We start from the raw sequence: 11,599 nt of genomic DNA, 5'->3' as shown, positions 1-11,599 counted from the left end.
CAATCATCAAGTTAAAGAATCTGGCTTTAAATAATGAGAAATACGGAAAGCTGGTATAACATTACAAAAAATCTAAGTGCGGCAGCGAGATGGCGAAAAAATTACATGGGCGCAAAAGCTAAGGGATGCCGGATATAGAAGAAACAATTTCATCCAGACCCACTACCACGGAATAAACAGTGCAAAAAGTGCTCATACGATAAAGAAGTCCAGCTGTGAACATGTAGCTAGACGAAGTGCAATTATGTATGACCTAGAAAATGCAGTGTTCTTCTACTCGTAGCCCTGAACAGAACTTTTTATTTGCACGCTAATAGGCATTTTAAGTGTAATGCATTACCCCTTAGCTGCGTGATTCGTTTGCCAAAATGTCGCGGTTCTGATTGCAAAACTACAACCTATGAAAATGATACGGTAACACTACACTCAGAAAATGGAGCAAGACTCTTTCCGCAATCGAGACACAGGAGTATACTTGATCAATAAAAATGAGCGTTACTGACCATGCTTTTAAAGTGTCCGCTGTACTGAATCTTGAAGTACCCCGCAAATATTCACGCGGGAGCCCATTTCGTAGATTTTAGTTGACTAATGGCGCATATATAAGGGCAATATTTTCTCCTCCATGGCTATGATTCTTGCACAAGTCGTCGTCGTCGCCGTAGTAGTAGTAGTAGTAGTAGTAGTAGTAGTAGTAGTGGTAGTAGTAGTAGTAGTAGTAGTAGTAGTAGTAGTAGAGGTAGTAGTAGTAGTGGTGGTAGTAGTAGTAGTGGTGGTGGTGGTGGTAGCAGTAGTAGTAGTAGTAGTAGTAGTAGTAGTAGTAGTAGTAGCAGCAATAGTAGTAGTAATAACAATAGTAGCAGTTATAGACTTTTATTCAGCCAAATTCAGAGGTCGAGCACTTCGACCGCCTGGCCGAACAGTCGCCGCTGTTCTTCTTCCCCTTAAGGGCAGATACAGTGGGGACAAGTGGGGATGGAAAGGGAAGGGCAAGAATAAGACCTGGATTGCTGGGCAGTTGGGCAGTAGAAAATGCAGTGTGCCAGGTCTGTAAGTGTAGAGGGACAACTGGGACAGCAGAGGTCATATTTAGAGTTGTAAAGAAAAATGCAAAAAGAGGTGATCAGGCAAATAATTTGGACGCACCATTCAATTGGAGCCTCTAGTACAGTCAGCGATGGATGAGGAGGAGGGTAAAGACGCTTGTCGAGTCGGAGCCGGAGGCATACCTCGTTGACAGTATGGCGCAAGGAGATCTTTCCATCGTTCTGCACGGGGCTCCCGCGGTCTTCCGAAGGTGTGGGCCAGAGAATGAACGATGCCGATAATTAAATCAATAACAATTATTCCGGATTAAACTTATGCCATGGTTATGCATACAATAAGAAGGCGTTTCAAATGTATGCCATCTTTGTAAATGGTACATCAAAAACTGCGAAACTGTATAAATGATTGCTTGCAACCTTCGGCTCTTTATCACCCAAAGCTTCCTCCAGGTTATCTTGAGGCGCACTGGTCGTGGAGCCATTTAACCACTTCGCTGCTGGCTGCTTGTAAACATTGTAAACGAAAATTGTGGTAGAAATGAAGTAACACTTGCAAGGAAAAGTGTATGCCAATGACACAGATGATATTAAATACATGTCAGTTAACTTCCGCTGCATCAATAATCGATTCCTCCAGGCCGGTCGGGAAAACCGCAGCCAAGGCCTTATATATGGCCAGAGAGAAACAACAGTCAAACTGCATATGGGCGGGGCCAAACTAAAGCTGTGATAGGAGCTAGTCTGTATAGATGGCAGATCGACTTATAAGTAGAGCGAAGGAAGGTGCGAGAAACACATAGTAAATTAGCGCATTGACACGGCTCCTCAAAAAACACTTGAAGGTGAAATAAGCATGCGTGCGATCAGGAACGAAGAGAAATAATGATGGGCGGCTACGTTGGAAGACGGACTTTAGATACCACTGTGGCTAAGGTCATCATAGGCGTCTTTAGCCCAACATTGATATATTTATACACAACATTGCATGAGTGGGAGTGCACGTGAGCGCAGAACAGTGTCCAGAAACTTTGCATATATGATATAGGCATGCTTTGTGATGGAAAAATAGAAAAAGAACACAACACACTGGAATAAGAACGGCCGTGCAGACATACTAGCGACTAATGCCCTGTCACCGCATGTTGCTTCGGACGAAAAAGAAAACGTTGTGACTTTTAGTAGACAAGTTTCGCCGAGAAGTTGCAAACTAAAATATATTTTCCTGTGTCCTGCCTAATGTCATACTCCTTGAGGATCCTATGTTATTACTGTACTGTATATGTAAATATATAAATAAACAAATAAAAAAGGCGCAGCTTTGTAAACATACCAAGTGGTGTTAAAAATTGTTCCTATACAAGTTTCATGAAGCGTGTAGGTATCAATGGTTCGAAAAGAGGAATCAATTTCATATTGCTTAAAATTTTATTTTTCAATGCATTAGTGTTTCGAAGCTGTGGCTAACAGTGCTTGCACTCTGTTTGGAAGAATCTGCCGAAGTGTTCTTGGAACAGATTGCCAAAGTACGCGTTGGTTACCGTTTTTTTATGCCAGTAGACTCCTGACAGACACTATTCGGATCAGCATCTGAAGCGAAAAGAAAACAAATATGAGCTTGTAAAAAGCGCCAAATCTTGCGCGATAATGTTTCAAAGGCGCAGGGCAATTGAGGCCACATAAAAGATTAGGTATGGTATTTTAACAGCGGAGTTACCTAAGCGCTTTGTTGCACCGGGTAGTGCAAACAGAAATTATCATCATCAGGAACCGGTATCACATAAATCCCGTAAATCACGCAACAACTATTCAAGTCATTCAAATCACCTAACGTCTAGTCACGTCTCTAATATCGCGTAGCATCACGTAACAACAAGTTACGTGACTAGAAATCACGTAACATCACGTAACATGTAGAACGTGAGAAAAAAACCACAGAACATCACGTAACACCACGTAACAAGTGGTCACGTGACTAAAATCACGTAACATTTCGTAACGACTAGTCACGTGACATGTTGCCGCCAAAAAGCACGTAACGGCTAGTCACGTGACTTAAATCACATCACGTCACAGCTACTCACGTGACACCTTCTCGACAAAACCGCGTAACACTGCGTAGTGTGGGGAACCGATCGAAGCTGAAGAATAGCAGAGTCTAGCCATACTTAATACTACTTGCAAGAAACATAGCATCTCTAGCGAAAGGTTGGCATTACTAGCAAAACCTTAGAACGAGCTAGGCCGAACACTAGCTCCACTGTTGGTTCCAGCTTTGCACCACTAGTGCAAAGTCAGCACATTTTTGTATCGTTGAAGGGGATTTTTTCTACGGAACCATTATGCTTCAGCTCCCTACTTTGGAGGTGCAATATTGGTTTGAAGCGTTCCGCGTTACACATACGTAACCAATATTTTCAAAGAATATTACTATATGAAATTTCCTCTAGGTTTTGTAGAATGCTATACATCATACACCCCCCTCCCCCCCGTAGCGCCTGGTAGCTTTGAGTACTAATTTATATTTCTGCTTTACCTACTCAAGGCTGCTGCTGCTTGAGCAACCTGCTTATTTCCCGCGGAAAATGGGACATTATCTCGATAGACAGACATCAGTAAAAAAAAGGGTAAAGGGATGAAATCCTCTTGCATATTGCTGTAAGCGTGAGGAAAGCTATCGAGATCTAAATGCGCTGGATATCAGAACAGCTGGCTAATCTGAGACATTGCACTGCTGAAACTGCCAACAGCTTCTTTACATCCAGTAAACCAGTGAAAGGCAACAGTATCAAAGTAAGACTCACTTTAAGTGTGAACTCTCAAAGTGAAGTCAACTGTGAAAACTGAAGGTAAACATTAGACAGAATTCTGTCTGGTTGGGTAAGTAAACTGAGATAACTGATATTTATTCTCCAACCAAAGTTACGAAGACACGTAAAAACCCGACGTTTCGGAACCAGCTCGGTTCCTTCCTCAGGGGGGACTGCGGCGGCTTGGCAGCGGCCTCTTTAAGGCACTCTCGCGGCGGTTAACGACCCCACGCATTACCGAGGAGCGTAGCCCATGCGCATACACAGGAGGGAGAGTTCCGAGTGAACGGTTGATATTTTGAGTGGTCCTCTGTATATGCCACGACTCCAGTAGTAACCTCCTCCTCCACTTGGTTTCACTTTCGAGGATGGTGGTTCCGTTGAAGTCTATTCTGTGGTCAAACGTCTCTGCGTGCTCGGCGACGGCGCTGCGTTCTTTGTTGAGTTTACGGACGTCGTTGACGTGTTGCCTAATCCGTTCGGGGAAGTTTTGGTCTCGCCGATGTATGACGAGGGGCAGTCGGCACACGGTATTTTGTAAACGACGCCGGGCGCCCTGTCTTTTGTTGGTCGGTCTTTCGGGCGGGGAAGGAAGCGGCCCAGCGTGCATGAAGGCACGTGCGCGATGTGCACGCCTTCTTTCCTAAAAATCCGAGCCAACGCCTCGCTGGCTCCCTGGACGTATGGGACCGACACGCGTTTTGGAGAGCTGTTCGTCAATGCTGGCTGGGAGTCGCGTAACCTCTTTTTCTCTGCGCGGCGGGCGACGGATCGAATGAAATTTCTGGGATAACCGTTTTTTCTGAGGTCCGCAATTACGCGGGCCTCTTCTTTCCGGCGTTACTGACACCGAACGCCGGAAAGAAGAGGCCCGCGTAATTGCGGACCTCAGAAAAAACGGTTATCCCAGAAATTTCATTCGATCCGTCGCCCGCCGCGCAGACAAAAAGAGGTTACGCGACTCCCAGCCAGCATTGACGAACAGCTCTCCAAAACGCGTGTCGGTCCCATACGTCCAGGGAGCCAGCGAGGCGTTGGCTCGGATTTTTAGGAAAGAAGGCGTGCACATCGCGCACGTGCCTTCATGCACGCTGGGCCGCTTCCTTCCCCGCCCGAAAGACCGACCAACAAAAGACAGGGCGCCCGGCGTCGTTTACAAAATACCGTGTGCCGACTGCCCCTCGTCATACATCGGCGAGACCAAAAACTTCCCCGAACGGATTAGGCAACACGTCAACGACGTCCGTAAACTCAACAAAGAACGCAGCGCCGTCGCCGAGCACGCAGAGACGTTTGACCACAGAATAGACTTCAACGGAACCGCCATCCTCGAAAGTGAAACCAAGTGGAGGAGGAGGTTACTACTGGAGTCGTGGCATATACAGAGGACCACTCAAAATATCAACCGTTCACTCGGAACTCTCCCCCCTGTGTATGCGCATGGGCTACGCTCCTCGGTAATGCGTGGGTCGTTAACCGCCGCGAGAGTGCCTTAAAGAGGCCGCTGCCAAGCCGCCGCAGTCCCCCCTGAGGAAGGAACCGAGCTGGTTCCGAAACGTCGGGTTTTTACGTGTCTTCGTAACTTTGGTTGGAGAATAAATATCAGTTATCTCAACTGTGAAAACGTATGCGTTTTCCGTTGTGCCTTCCTTTGCTCTTTATAAATAACACGCATTTTAACAACAATCGATGTTCTATTCCATACGTACTTACCACAATTTTAGACGCGATATACTTACCACTGCATCTGTTCATGCACTGCCAACAGGTCTCGAATCTGTTAGGTACTAATCCGCACTGTCCGTTTTGGAATTGACGGCAAGTGTTGGCATGTTTATCAAAGTACCATCGCTCCTTGCGGCCGTAGCATTTTTCTGCGTATGGTCTTCGGCTGCAAACACTTTTTCTCATCTTGTTTCTGGCTAAGGAACAAAAAAAAATTCAGGTCGAAAATTGTGCACAAGTAGCTTGTTTGTAACGAGAAGCTGTTGTTTATTGATGCCTAAGAATGCTAAAAACTTAAAATGTGACCAAGGTAGCATGGCGACCGTCGCGGTGGCCCAGTAGTTACTGAACTCAGCTACTGACATTAACCACGCGGCTTCGACCTACGTCACGGCGGTCGCATCTTGCTGGGGGTGACATACTAGAGGCTCGTGTATACTTTGCGTTTGCTGTGCACGCTAACGAACCCCAGGTGGTCGAAGTTATCGGGAATCGTTCACCATGGCGTTTCTCATAGCCTCAGCTGCTTTAGGAAGCAAACTCTCCGAACCAACAAAGGTACACTGTGTGCTTATTAGAGCAAGCGTGGAACTTCGTAGCAACCTTTACTTTAAGAAGTTCTCTAACATAATCTGTAATATTGTTTCTTGTTTTTGAATGCCATAGAAAAAACATTGATGCTATTTGAGCCTTGTAGGCTTGTGTTTGGTTTCAACAGAACATGATACATTAAAATATGTCCCTACCATCTTGCCCGTTCTGCTTTTGTTGCATAACTAGTGCCTTGTGTCGTTATGTCTTGCGTTGTGAGCTGCTGTATCTACAGAAAACTACAGTAGAAATCTTGGAGGATTTTGGGGGTACCTGGAAGAGATACGCTGTTGATTGCAGCGGCGATAATGCAAGGTCATATGCACTGGTAAACTCCAGCTGCGACACAATTTTAATTCTGATAAATTTTTCGCTTGTGAGTACTGCACAGCTTTCAAGTAATCGTTGCTCATATACAGTGTTAATACTTCCTTGCTTTTCGTCAAAGCCGCATTTATTTATACGAGGCATGCGCCGTGGTTGTTGATATCATGCGCTTTGGCGTTCCATACAAATGGGAACACGCCTTGTGGGACGCCCTTCCTGCCGGGATAGTAATGATAACGTGCGATACTCTGCAGAAATGAAAAAGTCGAAAGGACATGGATTCCATGGCGGTAGGCAAACGCTCCCCGTCTTGCTTTCAACCATGTGCTTCATTTTCCCGAAGGAAAAGTGACGCAGTAAGTAGTACGACGTTATCCACCTTTATTAACGCGAAAGCTTCATGACCTTGAATACCGAACTTTGATGAAAAGCAAAAAGTGTGGCCAAAATGAAGCACGAGCTGCACGTTCACTTCGTCATGGCGGCTTTCGGGTGACCAAAGCAACAAGAAAGCGGTGTTCTCTGTATTAAAAAAACAAAAAACAAAAAGGGCGAGTATCCCGTCATGGCGCGAGCTGCGTGTTCACTTTGTCTTGGCGGCATTCACTTGAAAAAAAACCAACAAAAATGTAGTGTTTGCATGAAGTCGCGCAATTCTTGACACAGCGAAGCACGGGCCCGTCGCCCCTCATACTTACTCTCGACCAACACGTCCTCGAGAGTACGCACTTTCTTAGGACACCCCATGGTTCTCTGGACACGATCGGGCGTCACGTGAAGAATTTTTTTCGGCGAGAATTTCTGTCTTTATCTTTCCTTCCATCTTCTTTTCTCTCTCTACTTCTTTCTTTCTCTCTGTTTCGTTGATGTTCTCTCTGTCTGTTTTTCTTTCTGCATGTCTTTCTCTCTGTTTCTCTCTGTCTCATTACATCGGTGCTATGCTTTACTCTCTCCCCTCCCCCTTTTCCTTCTCCTCACCATCACATCTCTCCTCCTCACGCTCGCTTCCCTTTCCCACCCCCGGCTACACTATATTATACAAGGCTATGCTAGGCTCTGCTAGCGTGCCTGGATAGCTGAGTAGGAGACCATTGAGCATGTATTCCTGGACTGTTGGAATGCTGTCTTTCTTTGGAATGTGCTCCAGTGCACAATCAAAAAAGATTTTCCCCTTGATGCACATGGGATCCGCTGTTTGCCAATACAAAGTGAAGACGGTACCCCATTCGACCTGATAATGCTTATGGCTCTTCATAGCATCTGGAAATCCAGAATGGCAGTCAGGCACGTTGACGTAGATGCACGATCGCCTACACAGTACTTCAAAGAATGTATAAGGGATTTTGTGGAGGAACAAAAGTTGCAGGAATTTACTCCAGAATGGTTGCCATGCGTCGAATTATTATCGACGATGAAAACATTTTAACGCATGTGCGGCCAGAACATTTGAGCGGTCGTTTTTAACGATGTTTTTATTGTGTTGTGTAAATATATGTAAATATGTATAATGTTTATGTGGGCCAAAGACAGGCAATAAAGAAAAAAAAGCCTGGATAGCTGAGTGGTTAGGAGGCTCGCCTTCGGATCGAGGATACGCGGGTTCGAATCCGGCCTCGTAAAGAATGTTTTTCACCAAGGAATTTTCTCGTTTTCTTTCTTTATATCTTTCTTTCCGTCCCTCTATCTGTTTTATTCTTCCTTTTTTCCATCTCTCTCTACTTGTTCTCTCACACATCAGGGACATTACAGGCTGTGGCGTAGCGCTGAGTAGTAGGATTTGCCCAAATTCTCTGGCACGTATCCGTTTACTATTGAGGTAGTTTTACGGCAGGGTTGGCATTTTTACATAGTCATATTAATTATTAGATATTCCACAGCGATTGTACTGTAACCCATCTTTCACTTATCATGCTCACTTGAAACTTTTTTTTTTGAATGAAATAACTTCCGGAGTTCCGTGATGATTGGCACGCGTTTTACCGACAACGCTTTTTCAATAATTGCTGGCATTTTACGTGAAAAAACCATGATATGATTATGAAGCATGCTTTAGTGGGGGACTCCAGAATAACTTAGACCACCTGGCCTTCTCTAGCTCAAACTTAATCTAAGCAAACAGGTGTTCTTTGCATTTCACCCCCATCGAAATACGGCCGTCATGGTCGGGAATCTAACCCATACCCTCGAGCATAGTAACGCAGCACCCTACGTGCTAAGCAGCCACGGCGGGTGACAAGACTTGCAAACACGTGTAGCCCATAACTTTCAGAAAGAAATGAAATATTTTATAACGTCCAACATGCCAAGCTTTAATTTTTTACGTATTAAATTGGTTTTATAACTGTTTATATATGATTTAAAGACAGCATTTAATGAATGTAGGCTAGTTTTATAAGATTAAGAACTTATAAGATCAACTTGACTTACGCAAGCAATACCATTGACACCATCCTTCCTTGGAGAATCTGTTGTCGTTTCCACCGCAGCCCGAATAAAAAAACATCTTGCAATTTTGTATTGCCGGGTCATAGTACCATTTCCGAACGCGGCCTTTGCAGGTGCCGTATGATGGGCGTAGCAGACAATACCCATTTGTACATTCCGCTACGTCTAAAAAGAAAGAATGCAATTGCGCATCTTCAATAAGAAAATGATTGCTAGAAACACAACTGGGCATTTAGTAATAGACTGCCTGCATACAAAAAGCAGCCAAGGTTCGAATGGGATTATAACCGAGACACTCTACGTGGTAGTCGACTATACTACCACAGAACCACATCGGTGCTAGACACTACTTCTCAAAAAGACCCTGTACAGCCGTCATGTCGGGCAACGACTCACGTTAACAGATGTAATATGGCATAGTAGAACAGTAAAATAACACCAGACGTCACACAATACGATTTGCGTGATGAGTGCTTGGTTTAAGATATCCCACTCGTTGCAAAGAGCGCCGCAATAATTCTTCATCGTCATCAGCCACAGCGTTAACAAAGTGCACATAACGCCTTGCAGACGCGTAGTGGGCACATCACTTGTCCGCAGAATGATGAATAATGGCATAATGAGTGCTTTCCTACTATCAAAATTTTGATCACTTATGCCGTAGTCGGTACCTTGCAAGTGTATTTGCACTAGTCGCCCACAGTTTACAACCGCCTCTAAAAGGCAACCTTTCTAGATTCCCCTGTTAGTGTGCTGCGTGTTCACCGAGGACACAGCCTTATTTTTCGGTAACATTATTTCTAATTTTAACCTCACACGAGGAATGCACAACAATCCTACTAATTGAGTCCGATGTTCGCACGATTTTTAAACCAAGTCAACACAAATAACGGAAAACAAATCTCTTGGTATTTTTATACGAATTATTAGGTGGACATGTTCGGCCAACTTTTCGGCAAGAGGACTTGTGTTTATCAAGGCAAGCAACTGCTACTGCGACATTGAACGCTGCTTCGAGTTGCTGCTCTTAAGAAGACAGGTCCCCTTGCCTCTGCAACAATTTCTTGTTACTTCAAGCCTCCACCTTCATCTGAACTTCTCCCTGGTTTAAGGCATTACTGCGCGTATTCTAGTGCACGAAGCGTGCTGCTGACTTGTCAGTTTTGAGATAATACCGGTTTCGTTTGGCCTGGGACAGGATTCGTAAGGGTAAGCTGGCACCAGCCAAACTTTCAGGTAGTCCCAGTGTCTCAGGGTCATTTCCGTTCCTTCCTCAGGGTGGTAACGGACGTGGTGGGAAAATCTGCAGCCCTTCCCCTATAGGAAAAAGGAGGACCAGTGAAGCTTGGGTGTTGCATGCATTGCCTACTACTTTTGTTCCCTTCTTTCTTTCTATCGCGTTGCGCAATGCACCCTCCTTATTTTTCCTTCCTCCATGGCGGGAATTGGACCTTCAGTTTCCGTGCTTCTCTTGATACAGGCAACAACGACGCTCATGCTTCAAAACAACGAAATGTAGCTAACACTGAAATGACAAGGGACCTTGATAAAAGATCAGTATTCCATATCAGATACGGCCCATCGCCGGCAATCCCGCAATAGAGAGAGCATCAGTTTTCGAAAAACGGCGCATGCTAATGCACATGTGATCGGTGCACCTTCGAGGACCTCTTTGCGTACGCCCTGTGTTTCTGTACATTCGCAGGCGGCGGTTTTTGGCGAACTATGCCACCCCCACCGAAATTGGTAACTCAGAGAAGCTTCGATGAAAAACGGCGAATCAACCCCCCCCCGAGGAAAGCACCGAAAAAGTGCCTGACTTGACCAGACTGGAGAAGGCACCGAGAGGAACAGCGTGCTGCACGAACGCTTGCTTTTGTCGTTAATCCCCCAGCTACTTCTTTTTTTTTACCTTAGACTAAGCACTTTGTCCTCGACATTCGCGTGTTGCAAGTATTCCCCCACTGTTAGTTCAATGTGACATGACAGCGCGATTTTTTGGAACAACTGCACAGTTAGTGCTGTGGTAACCTGTACTTTGCCTAGTGTAAACGCCTTTTCAGTTTAGAGGGTCGTTGATAGGCACGGCTGCCGTCACGGGTTACTTGATTAGAAATAAAATAACTACTGAGATCATCTGTGTACATTAGTATTTCGCTACTAAATCACCAATTCTGCTATCGAAGACGTTTGCATCTCAAATATTATATTGTTGTACACGCTACCTACATAACTAAGGAAGTTTGCATGAATCTCTACATACCGTTCGCATAGAGGCTGAAGGTGAGCAGAGAAACTAAAATATTGAACGCCGCCACTGTGTCAAAACTTGCGGAAACGCGGATTTGCAGTAGCTACTTTTGTATGAGCCCCTGCGTAGTTTCACTGCCTCTGAAACAGCGCCGGTGCTTTTTATCATATTTTTTTGGATCGTTACCTTGCGGAAAAGTTCCACCTTTTACCGTGACGTGAGGTGTCTGCACGAACAATTGTTTCAAATGACGATGATGTATGAATTGCCCCGTATATTACTTCTCTTTTCACAAGGTTACCTATTTATGCGCTACCTGTTCCCAATTTTCAAGGTGGGGTGTACAATATGAAACGAGAACACGACGACTTTTAAAATATATTCCACAGTGTGTACATAATGCTTCC

The 11,599-nt window shown here is 44.9% G+C and overlaps 1 long non-coding RNA gene across 1 annotated transcript; it reads right to left on the bottom strand.

Moving 5' to 3' along the window:
• Window positions 1–2,439: 2,439 nt before the first annotated feature.
• Window positions 2,440–11,320, bottom strand: LOC119373917 (uncharacterized). The gene is made up of 4 exons (XR_005180017.2): window positions 11,205–11,320; window positions 8,924–9,106; window positions 5,593–5,775; window positions 2,440–2,633 (listed from the first exon to the last, which is right to left on the bottom strand). It is a non-coding gene; the product is annotated as an uncharacterized LOC119373917 (long non-coding RNA).
• Window positions 11,321–11,599: the final 279 nt, after the last annotated feature.

Source organism: Rhipicephalus sanguineus, chromosome 11, assembly GCF_013339695.2.
Source record: "Rhipicephalus sanguineus isolate Rsan-2018 chromosome 11, BIME_Rsan_1.4, whole genome shotgun sequence".
Lineage (NCBI taxonomy): Eukaryota > Metazoa > Arthropoda > Arachnida > Ixodida > Ixodidae > Rhipicephalus > Rhipicephalus sanguineus.
Note: the sequence above shows the minus strand (reverse complement) of the source record. Positions and strands in the feature narration are given on the sequence as shown.